Source organism: Aethalodelphis obliquidens, unplaced genomic scaffold (assembly GCF_003676395.1).
Source record: "Aethalodelphis obliquidens isolate GAN/ISIS:26980383/991018 unplaced genomic scaffold, ASM367639v1 scaffold19, whole genome shotgun sequence".
Classification (NCBI taxonomy): Eukaryota; Metazoa; Chordata; class Mammalia; order Artiodactyla; family Delphinidae; genus Aethalodelphis; species Aethalodelphis obliquidens.
Window position 1 is genome coordinate 22,310,921 of NW_020837963.1, and position 12,793 is coordinate 22,323,713.

A 12,793-nucleotide genomic window follows, 5' to 3' on the forward strand; every position below is an offset into this window, starting at 1 on the left:
CGAGAGGCTTGTCTGCTCACCCGCCGGGGTGGGCGGGGCCTGGGAGCTGAGGCTCGGGCTTCGGTTGGATCCCAGGGAGAGGACTGGGGTTGGCGGCGTGAACACAGCCTGAAGGGGGCTAGTGCACCATGGCTAGCCGGGAGGGAGTCTGGGAAAAGGTCTGGACCTGCCTAAGAGGTAGGAGACCATTGTTTCGGGGTGCATGAGGAGACGGGATTCAGAGCACCGCCTAAATGAGCTCCAGAGACAGGCGCAAGCCACGGCTATCAGCGTGGACCCCAGAAACGAGCATGAGATGCTAAGACTGCTGCTGCTGCCACCAAGAAGGCTGTGTGCCAGCCCAGGTCACTATCTATATCTCCCCTCCCGGAAGCCTGTGCAGCCCGCCACCACCAGGGTCCCGTGATCCAGGGACAACTTTACCAGGAGAACACGCAGCCAGCCTCAGGCTGCTGCAACGTTACGTGGTCTGCATTCCATACCCCTCCCTCCCTCTGACCTGAGTGAGCCACAGCCCCCTAATCAGCTGCTCCTTTAACCCCATCCTGTCTGAGCAAAGAACAGATGCCCTCAGGTGACCTACACGCAGAGGCAGGGCCAAATCCAAAGCTGAACCCCAGGAGCTGTGTGAACAAAGAAGAGAAAGGGAAATATCTCACAGCAGCCTCAGGAGCAGCAGATTAAATCTTCACAATCAACTTGATGTACCTGCATCTGTGGAATACCTGAATAGATAATGAATCATCCCAAAATTGAGGCGGTGGACTTTGGGAGCAACTGCAGACTTGGGGTTTTCTTTCTGCATCTAATTTGTTTCTGGTTTTATGTTTATGTTAGTTTAGTACTTAGAGCATATTATCATTGGTAGATTTGTTTATTGATTTGGTTGCTCTCTTCCTCCTTTTTCTTTATATATAGATATAGTATTTTTTTTCCTTCTCTTTTTGTGAGTGTGTGTATGTATGCTTCTTTGTGCTTTTGTCGGTATAGCTTTGATTTTACCATTTGTCCTAGGATTCTGTCTGTCTATTTTTTGTTTGTTTGTTAGTTTAGTATAGTTTTTAGCACTTGTATCATTGGTGGATTTCATTTTTGGTTTCATTGCTCTCTTTTTACTTTCTTTTATTAATTACTTTCTAATAATGATTTTTTATTTTAATAACTTCATTTTATTTTATTTATTTATTTTCTTTCTTTCTTTCTTTTTTGCTCCCTTTTCCCTGAGTCCGGTGGCTGACAGGGTCTTGGTGCTCTGCCCAGGTGTCAGGCCTGTGCCTCTGAGGTGGGAGAGCCGAGTTCAGGACATTGGTCCACCAGAGACCTCCTGGCTCCATGTAACATCAAACAGCGAAAGCTCTCCCAGAGATCTCCGTCTCAATGCTAAGACCCAGCTCCACTCAACAACCAGCAAGCTACAGTGCTGGACACCCTAACGAAAAAACCAGTAAGATAGGAACACAACCCCACCCATTAGCAGAGAGACTGCCTAAAATCATAACAAGGTCACAGACACTCCAAAACACACCACCAGACGTGGTCCTGCCCACCAGAAAGACAAGATCCAGCCTCATCCACCAGAACATAGGCACTAGTCCCCTCCACCAGGAAGCCTACACAACCCAAAGAACGAACCTTAGCCACTGGGGGAAGACACCAAAAACGATGGGAACTATGAATCTCCAGCCTGTGAAAAGGAGACCCCAAACACAGTAAGTTAAGCAAAATGAGAAGACAGAAAAACACACAGCAGATGAAGGAGCAAGGTAAAAACCCACCAGAGCAAACAAATGAAGAGAAAATAGGCAGTCTACCTGAAAAAGAATTCAGAGTAATGATAGTAAAGATGATCCAAAATCGTGGAAATAGAATGGAGAAAATACAAGAAATGTTTAACAAGGACCTAGAAGAACTAAAGAGCAAACAGTGATGAACAACACAATAAATGAAATTAAAAATTCTCTAGATGGGATCAATAGCAGAATAACTGACAGAGAAGAACAGATAAGTGACCTGGAAGATAAAATAGTGAAAATAACTACTGCAGAGCAGAATAAAGAAAAAAAAAATGAAAGAATTGAGGACAGTCTCAGAGACCTCTGGGACAACATTAAACACACCAACATTCAATTTAAAGGGGTCGCAGAAGAAGAAGAGAAAAAGAAAGGGACTGAGAAAATATTTGAAGAGATTATAGTTGAAAACTTCCCTAATATGGGAAAGGAAATAGTTAATCAAGTCCAGGAAGCACAGGGAGTCCCAAAAGGATAAATCCAAGGAGAAACATGCAAGACACATATTAATCAAACTGTCAAAAATTAAAAACAAAGAAAAAATATTAAAAGCAGCAAGGGAAAAACAACAAATAAGATACAAGGGAATCCCCATAAGGTTAACAGCTGACCTTTCAGCAGAAACTCTACAGGCCAGAAGGGAGTGGCAGGACATATTTAAAGTTATGAAGGGGAAAAACCTACAACCAAGATTACTCTACCCAGCAAGGATCTCATTCAGATATGACGGAGAAATTAAAACCTTTACAAAAAAAGCAAAAGCTAAGAGAATTCAGCACCACCAAACCAGCTTTACAACAAACACTAAAGGAACTTCTGAAGGCAGGAAACACAAGAGAAGGAAAAGATCTACAACAACAAACCCAAAACCACTAAGAAAATGGTAATAGGAACATACATATCGATAATTACCTTAAATGTAAATGGATTAAATGCTCCAACCAAAAGACATAGACTGGCTGAATGGATATAAAAAAATACCCATATATATGCTGTCTACAAGAGACCCACTTCAGACCTAGGGACACACACAGACTGAAAGTGAGGGGATGGAAGAAGATATTCCACACAAATGGAAATCAAAAGAAAGCTGGAGTAGCAATACTCATATCAGATAAAATAGACTTTAAAATAAAGAATGTTACAAGAGACAAGGAAGGACACTATGTAATGATCAAGGGATCAATCCAAGAAGAAGATATAACAATTATAAATATACATGCACCCAACATCGGAGCACCTCAATACATAAGGCAACTGCTAACAGCTATACAAGAGGAAATCGACAGTAACACAATAATAGTGGGGGACTTTAACAATTCACTTACACCATTGGAGAGATCATCCAAACAGAAAATTAATAAGGAAACACAAGCTTTAAATGACACAATAGACCAGATATATTTAATTGATATTTATATGACATTTGATCCAAAAACAGCAGATTACACTTTCTTCTCAAGTGCGCATGGAACATTCCACAGGATAGATCACATCTTGGGTCACAAATCAAGCCTCAGTAAATTTAAGAAAATTGAAATCATATCAAGCATCTTTTCTAACCACAATGCTATGAGATTAGGAATCAATTACAGGGAAAAAAAAATAAACACAGAAACACATGGAGGCCAAACAATACGTTACTAAATAACCAAGAGATCACTGAAGATATCAAAGAGGAAATCAAAAAACACCTAGAGACAAATGACAATGAAAACACAATGATCCAAAACTTTTGAGATGCAGCAAAAGCAGTTCTAAGAGAGAAGTTTATGGCTATACAAGCTTACCTCAAGAAAAAAGAAAAATCTCAAATAAACAATCTAAGGTTACATCTAAAGGAAATAGAGAAAGAAGAACAAACAAAACCCAAAGATAGCAGAAGGAAAGAAATCATAAAGATCAGAGCAGAAATAAATGAAATAGAAACAAAGAAAACAACAGCAAAGATCAATAAAACTAAAAGCTGGTTGTTTGAGAACATAAAAAATGTTGATAAACCATTAGCCAGACTCATCAAGAAAAAGAGGGACAGGACTCAAATCAATAAAATTAGAAATTAAAAAGGAGAAGTTACAACAGACACCGCAGAAATACAAAGCATCTTAAGAGACTACTACAAGCAAGTCTATGGCAATAAAATGGACAACCTGGAAGAAATGGACAAGTTCTTAGAAAGGTATAACCCTCCAAGGCTAAACCAGGAAGAAAGAGAAAATACGAACAGAACAATCACAAGTAATGAAATTGAAAATGTGATTAAAAATCGTCCAAGGAACAAAATCTAGGACCAGATGGCTTCACAGGTGAATTCTATCAAACATTTAGAGAAGAGTTAACATCCATCATTCCCAAACTCTTCCAAAAAATTGCAGAGGAAGGAAAACTCCCAATTTCATTCTATGAGGCCCCCATCACCCTGATACCAAAACCAGACAAAGATACTACAAAAAAAGAAAGTTACAGACCAATATCACTGATGAATATAGGTGCAAAATTCCTCAACAAAATAGTAGCAAACAGAATCGAACAACACATTAAACGGATCATACACCATGATCAAGTGGGATTTATCCCAGAGATGTAAGATTTCTTCAATATATGCAAATCAATCAGTGTGATACACCATATTAACAAATTGAAAAATAAAAACCATACGATCATCTCAGTAGATGCAGAAAAAGCTTTTGACAAAATTCAACACCCATTTATGATAAAAACTCTCCAGAAAGTGGGCATAGAGGGAACCTATTTCAACATAATAAAGGCCATATATGACAAACCCACAGCAAACATCATTCTCAATGGTAAAAATCTTAAAGCATTGTTCTAAGTTCAGGAACAAGACAAGGATGTCCACTCTCACCACTCTTATTCAACATAGTTTTGGAAGTTTTAGCCACAGCAATCAGAGAAGAAAAGGAAATAAAAGGAATCCAAATAGGAAAAGAAGAATTTAAGCTGTTGCTGTTTACAGATGACATGATGCTATATATAGAGAATCCTAAAGATGCTACCAGAAAACTATTAGAGGTAATCAATGAATTTGGCAAAGTAGCAGGATGCAAAATTAAGGCACAGAAGTTTCTTGCATTCCTATACACTAATGATGAAAAATCTGAAAGATAAGTTAAGGAAACACTCACATTTACCATTGCAACAAGAAGAATAAAATACCTAGGAATAAACCTACCTAAGGAGACAAAAGACCTGTATGCAGAAAACTATAAGACACTGATGAAAGAAAGTAAAGATGATACAGATGGAGAGATATACCATGTTCTTGGATTGGAAGAATCAACATTGTGAAAATGACTATACTACCATAAGCAATCTACAGATTCAATTCAATCCCTATCAAACTACCAATGGCTTTTTTCACAGAACTGGAACAAAAAATTTCACAATTTGTATGGAAACACAAAAGACCCCAAATAGTCAAAGCAATCTGGAGAAAGAAAAACGGAGCTGGAGGAATCAGGCTCCTGGACTTCACACTATACAACAAAGTTACAGTAATCAAGACAGTATGGTACTGGCACAAAAACAGAAATATAGATCAGTGGAACAGGATAGAAATCCCAGAGATAAACCAAACACATATGGTCACCTTATTTTTGATAAAGGAGGCAAGAATATACAATGGAGAAAAACAGCCTCTTCAATAAGTGGTGCTGGGAAAACTGGACAGCAACATGTAAAAGAATGAAATTAGAACACTCCCTAATACCATAGACAAAAATAAACTCAAAATGGATTAAAGACCTAAATGTAAGGCCAGACACTAGAAAAGTCTTAGCGGAAAACATAGGCAGAATACTCTATGACATAAATCACAGCAAGATCCTTTTTGACCCATCTCCTACAGAAATGGAAATAAAAACAAAAATAAACAAATGGAACCTAATGAAACTTAAAAGCTTTCACACAGCAAAGGAAAACGTAAACAAGATGAAAAGACAACTTTCTGAATGGGAGAAAATATCTGCAAATGAAGTAACTGACAAAGGATTAATCTCCAAAATTTACAAGCAGCTCATACAGCTCAATATCAATAAAACAAACAACCCTATCCAAAAATGAGCAGAAGACCTAAATAGCCATTTCTCCAAAGAAGATATACAGAGTGCCAACAACCACATGAAAGGATTCTGAACATCACTAATCATTAGAGAAATGCAAATCAAAACTACAATGAGGTATCACCTCACACCAGTCAGAATGGCCATCATCAAAAAATCTACAAACAATAAATGCTGGAGAGGGTGTGGAGAAAAGGGAACCCTCTTGCACTGTTGGTGGGAGTGTAAATTGATACAGCCACTATGGAGAACAGTATGGAGGTTCCTTAACAAACTAAAAATAGAACTACCCTACAACCCAGGAATACCACTCCTGGACATATACCCTGAGAAAACCATAATTTAAAAAGAGTCATGTACCATAATGTACAATGCAGCTCTATTTACAATAGCTAGGACATGGAAGCAACCTAAGTGTCCAGCGACAGATGAATGGATAAAGAAGATGTGGCACATATATATAATGGAATATTACTTAGCCATAAAAAGAAACGAAATTGAGTTATTTGTAGTGAAGTGGATGGACCTAGAGTCTGTCATACAGAGTGAAGTAAGTCAGAAAGACAAAAACAAATACTGTATGCTAACACATATATATATGGAATCTAAATACAAAAAACAAACCAAAAAAAATGTTCTGAAGAACATAGGGCAGGACAGGAATAAAGATGCAGACACAGAGAATGGACTTGAGGACACGGGGTGGGGGAAGGGTTAGCTGGGACGAAGTGAGATAGTGGCAGGGACTTATATATACTACCAAATGCAGAATAGATAGCTAGTGGGAGGTAGCCGCATAGCACAGGGAGATCAACTCGGTGCTTTGTGACCACCTAGAGGGGTGGGATAGGGAGAGTGGGAGGGAGACGCAAGAGGGTGGAGATATGGGGATATATGTATATGTATAGCTGATTCACTTTGTTATAAAGCAGAAACTAACACACCATTGTAAAGCAATTATACTCCAATAAAGATGTTAAAAAAATTAATTAATTTAAAAAAATGATTGGTGATGTTATTTCACATAGTTTCACTAATTGTAAATATCTTTATATCACATTTTATGTAAGAAAAAGGCTTTTGAAAGAGGCTAGAACATAAATAGAGAAGAGGATATGACTGTTCACCCATATTCCTTCAATTTTTACTCTGTTAACTGTATAATAAGAAACATAATTGAACCCCCTGGAGCTTTTCTTGGTAGTGATCATATCAAGAGGCTGAATTTCACAGTACTGTTCTGTGGTAATGCTGGGCTGGTGACTCAAACACTGAGTGTTTAAGTATCAAATATCCAGCTTTTTATCATACCGACTAAGATTTCAATGGTCGTAAAAGAGAGAGAAAATCATTTTCATTGAATATATACATAAACTTATTTTTCAGATATATGAGTTGTCTTATGCAGAGATAGGGTAGGGACCCACATGTGATATGAATTCCTGGATACTAAGAAGGTCATCCAGTATTTTCCTACCTTCCTACCACCACAGCTAGAATACCCAGCACAGAGTACTCAGTAAATATTCACTAGCTAAGTAAGTCAGTAGTTCATATAGTGTGGTCTGAAGACCCCAGGGAGTTTCTGTATCTCCCTCTGAGACCTGCAAAATCAAACTTATTTTAATAGTTATATTAAGATTTAATTTACCTTTTTAACTCTTATCATACAAGAATATATATATATATATATATATATTCTTAGAAATTCACTTATATAAGAAGATACTGATGTTTTCAGAGGCTCTGATGGCTAATGGGTATGTGCTTATAAATTCTGGTCTTTTCAGTTTTACTTAATTTTAATTTCTAATACAGTAAATATTGATGGTTATAACACACATAAACAAAAAACTCTTTGGGGTCCTCAATAACTTTAAGAGAGTAAAGGGAAAAAATAATTATAAAATTCATATGGAACCACAAAAGACCACAAATAGCCAAAACAATCTCAGAAAAGAACAAAGCTGGAGGCATCACACTTCATGATCTCAAACTATATTACAAAGCTCCAATAATTAAAATAGTGTGGTACTGGCATAAAGACATAAATACAGACCAATGAAAGAGACTAGAAAGCCCATAAGTAAATCCACACATGCATGGTCAACTGATCTTCAACAAGAGTATCAAGAATACACAATGGGAAAAGGATTGTCTCTTCAACAAATGTAGTTGGAAAAACTGGATATACACTTTGTGAAAGAATGAAATTGGACCATTATCTTACACCATACATAAAAATCAACTCAAAATGGATTAAAGACTTAAACGTAGTATCTGATACTCCAAAACTCCTGAAGAAAACATTATTATTATGACTTTGGCCTTGGCAATGATCTCCTGGATATGACACCAAAAGCACAGGCAATAGAGCAAAAATAGGCCAGTGGGACTACATCAAACTAAAAGGCTTCTGAACTGCAAAGGAAAAAATCAACAGAGAGAAAAAAAACACCTAAAGAACAAGAGAAATATTTGTAAACCTTATATCTGATAAGGGTTAATTTCCAAAATATATAAGGAATTCCTATAGCTCAACAGCAAAATAAACTAATTGCCCAATTTAAAAAATGGACGAAAGACTTGATTTACATAATAAGACATATAAATGGTCAACAGATACATGAAAAGATGCTCAATGTCACTAATCACTGGGGAAAGGCAAACCAAAACCACAATGAGATATCACCTTACATCTGTTAGGATGACTAATATAAAAGGAAGGAAGGAAGGAATGGAGGGAGAGAGGGGAGGGAGAGGAAGGAAGAAAGAAATTAGTTGTTGGTGAAGATGTGGAGAAATTGGAAATTTTGTATATTGTTTGTAGGAAGGTAAAATGGTACAGCCTCTATGGAAAACATTATGGAGGTTACTTTAAAAAATTAAAAATAGGACTACCACGTGATTCAGCAATACCACTTATGGGTATTCATCCAGAAGCAGCACTCCTATATTTATTGCAGCACTATTCAAACAGCCAAGACATGGAAGCAACCTAAATGTCCATCGATAGATAAGTGGATAAAGAAAATGTGGAATATACATACAATGAGATATTATTCAGCCTTAAAGAGAAGAAAACTGTGCAATATGAGACAACAGGGATGAACCTGGAGGACTCTATGCTAAGTGAAATAAGCCCATCACAGAAGGACAAATACTGCATGATTTCACTTATATGAAGTATCTAAAATAGTCAAGTCATAGATGCAAAGAATAGAACAGTGGTTTCCAGGGTCTGGGAGAAGGAAGAAATGAGGAGTTGCTAATCAATGGGTATTAAATTTCAGTTATGCAAGATAAATAAGCTCTCAAGATGTGCTGTACAACATAGTGCATGTAGGTAACAATACTGCTTGTATACTAAAAAAACCTGTTAAGAATTTAGATCACATATTAAATGGTCTTACCACAATAAAAAAAAATGTTAAGAGTATAAAGGGATCCTGAGAGCAAGCAGTTTAAGAACTTGATCTAGAGAATAAACTTCAGGAATTATTTTTCAAAATTACAATAGCCCAGAATGGTAACATGTCTATCTATTCAGTAGTTATTAACACCTTTTTAATTTGATAGCTTCACAGCTGCCAACAAGAAATTCTGACCTACTGTCTAAGTAAAAAGAACAGTAACGGTGTCATAAAGCACAGAGACTCCAGATAAGAAATGCAGGAAGGTGAGAGCTTCTGTCACAGCCTCTACCTGTGTCACAAATTTGTTCAGGGCTTGTCTGGGAGCCACTTTCTTGTCTTCCAATTAAAAAAGCAAAGAAGGGCAACAAAAGCAAATATAAACAATGGGACCATATTAAACTAAAAAGCTTTTGCACAGCAAAGGGAGCCATCAACAAAACAAAAAGGCAACCACTGAATGGGAGAAGATATTTGCAAGTGATATATCTGATAAGGGGTTGATATCCAAAATATTTAAAGAACTCACACAACTCAATTTCACAGAAGCAAATAACTCAATTTAAAAATGGGCAGAGGGCTTCCCTGGTGGTGCAGTGGTTGAGAGTCCGCCTGCCGATGCAGGGGACACGGGTTCGTGCCCCGGTCCGGGAAGATCCCACGTGCCGCGGAGCGGCTGGGCCCGTGAGCCATGGCCGCTAAGCCTGCACGTCCGGAGCCTGTGCTCCGCAACGGGAGAGGCCACAGCAGTGAGAGGCGTGTATACCACAAAAAAAATAAATAAAAATAGGCAGAGGACCTGAATAGACATTTTTCTAAAGAAGACATATACAGATGGCCAACAGACACATGAAAAGATGCTCAACATCACTAATCATCAGGGAAATGCAAATCAAAACCACAATAAGATACCACCTCACACTTGTCAAAACGGCTATTATCAAAAAGACAAGACATAACAAGTACTGGCGAGGATGAGGAAAGAAGGGAACCCTTGTGCACTATTGGTGGGAACATAATAAATTGGTACAGCCACTGTGGAAAACAGTATGGATGTTCCTCAAAAAATTAAAAATGTAACTACAGTATGATCCAGCAATTTCACTTTTGGGTATTTATCCAAAGAAAATGAAAACACTAATTTGAAAAGATACATGCACCCCTATATTCACTGCAGCATTATTTACAATGGCCAAGGTATGGAAGCAACTTAAGTGTCCATCAACAGATGAATGGATAAAGAAGATGTGGTACATATATACACAATGGACTATTACTCAGCCATTAAAAGATAATGAAATCTTGCTCTTTGAAACATCATGGATGGACCTAGAGGGTATTTTGCTAAGTGAAATAAGTCATATAGAGAAAGAAATACCATATGATTTCATTTGTATGAGTAATCTAAAAAAAATAAAACAAATGAACAAACAAAACAGAACAGAAGCAGACTTATAGATACAGAGAACAAGCTGGCGGTTGCCAGTGGGGAAGGGAATGGGAGGTTAGGTGAAACAGGTGAAAGGGATTAAGAAATACAAATTTCCAGTTATAAAATAAATATCGGGGATGTAATGTACAGCATGGGGACTATAGTTAATAATACTGTACTGGGAATTCCCTGGTGGTCCAGGGGTTAGGACACAGCGCTTTCACTGCCGTGGGTCCAGGTTTAATCCCTGGTCGGGAACTAAGATCCCTGCAAGCCACGTGGTGCAGTCAAAAAAATAATAATAATATTGTATTAATTTTGTATGGTGACAGATGAACTAGACTCATCGTGGTGATCAATTCGTAATGAATACAAATGTGGAACCACTGTGTCGTACACCTGAAACTAATATAATGTTGCTTGTAAACTATACTTCAAAAAAAGAAAAAAAAAAAGAGTAGAGAAGAGAGGACAGGAGAGGAGAAGAGAAGGGAAACCATCCTTGAAAAAAATTTATTTTAAAATACGATAAGACGTGCTATCTGTGTTAAACTACAATATTGTGTCTATGAGTCTCATATCTACCAAAAACTAGCTTCCTTTCTTCAGCAAGTGGTTCCATGTGACAAAATGCTGGAAAGAGAAACCACAGCCCTCCAGTTTACAACCCGAAACCTTACAGCTATTTACCAAAGTTAACACTTCACCCACATAACAAGCACACAGAAAACATTTCATCTCTAAGTAAGGTGAGACAAGACCAGGGCAAAAGAAGAAGAAAAGGGAGAACACTCATAAGAAATGGAAAAAGTAAGAAAATAAAATCTTAAAGGAAACGAATGAGAAATTAAAATTCATACAGGGAAAGGAAGGTATGAGAAAAGAGAAGGAAACTGTGGGACAATATAAATAAAAGGCGAAATCAGATACGGGACACTGTGTTGGGAAAATGAAAGAACATAAACAGAATTTTAACAAGAAGGAGAAACAAAATTTTCTGTGAGCCATGCTGGACCCTGGAAAATAAGAGGCAGGCTTGCCCTTGCCCCAGTTTTGCTGTCTGTCTTCAGGGCCAACGCACCTGTTTCGTTTTGTTTGGTTTGGTTTTCCTCTGTGGGTCTTGCTCGGGGGTCTCAGGTGGAGCTGTCCCTTGGGGAGCAAGTACGGGGAGGCTTTCACAGCACAGGCTCTGTGTAAGGACCCGAGCCACCTGTCAACAGACGAAGACTGGACCTGAAGGCCGCAGGCCCTGCCCCAGGAGCAGGTGGCTGAGAAGCACAGAGTAACCCCACTTAACCTCTCCTGATGAACAGAATAGCCGACTGGTGTCAGAGGAAAATCCAGACCCAGCTGAGGTCTGCAGTACCTGCCTCGCCTTGCATGCTCGTTGATGCTCAGGCCACCTGATCCCCCTGCTGGGCACGTGTAAAGTGACATGAAATGACCCCAAAAACAACAACCAGAGAGACCGCATGTCACAAGAAGACCCGGCATCTGGAGGTGCTTGGAATTGGAAAGGGAATCTACTTAAAATAGGGATCAAAATGTCATCGTTAATAGGGAAGGAAAAGTTTGATTAGGATTTAATTGTAAAAACAGAAACAAAAATAATAAAAAGCAGTTAATTTTATATTTCTATTTAGTTATATATTAATTCACAGCACACACATAGAATAGTCTGTGCTGTGTTTTGTTTGAAAGACTATTTTTTAGAACAGTTTCAGGTTTACAACAAAGCTGAGAGGAAGGTACAGAAATTTACTTAATACCTCCCTGCCCTTGCGCACACACGCACGCACACACACACACAGCCTCCCCCATTATCAACATCATACGCCAGAATGATACATTTTTTACCAAGGGTGAACTAACACATCATAACCACACAAAATTCATAATTTACCTTAGGGATTACTCTTGGTGTTGTACATTCTATGCGTTTGGACAGATGTACAATGACATGTATCCATCACTACAATGTCATACAGAGGAGTTTCCCTACCCTAAAATCCTCTGGGCCCTGCCTAATCATCCCTCCCTCCGCTCAATCCCTGGCAACCATTGATTTTTTTATTG

At 38.2% G+C, this 12,793-nt stretch overlaps 1 protein-coding gene across 3 annotated transcripts in view; it reads right to left on the reverse strand.

Moving 5' to 3' along the window:
• The window catches only part of CD226 (CD226 molecule), a 100,463-nt gene that overhangs the window by 25,643 nt on the left and 62,027 nt on the right, over positions 1-12,793 (reverse strand). The window lies entirely within an intron of this gene.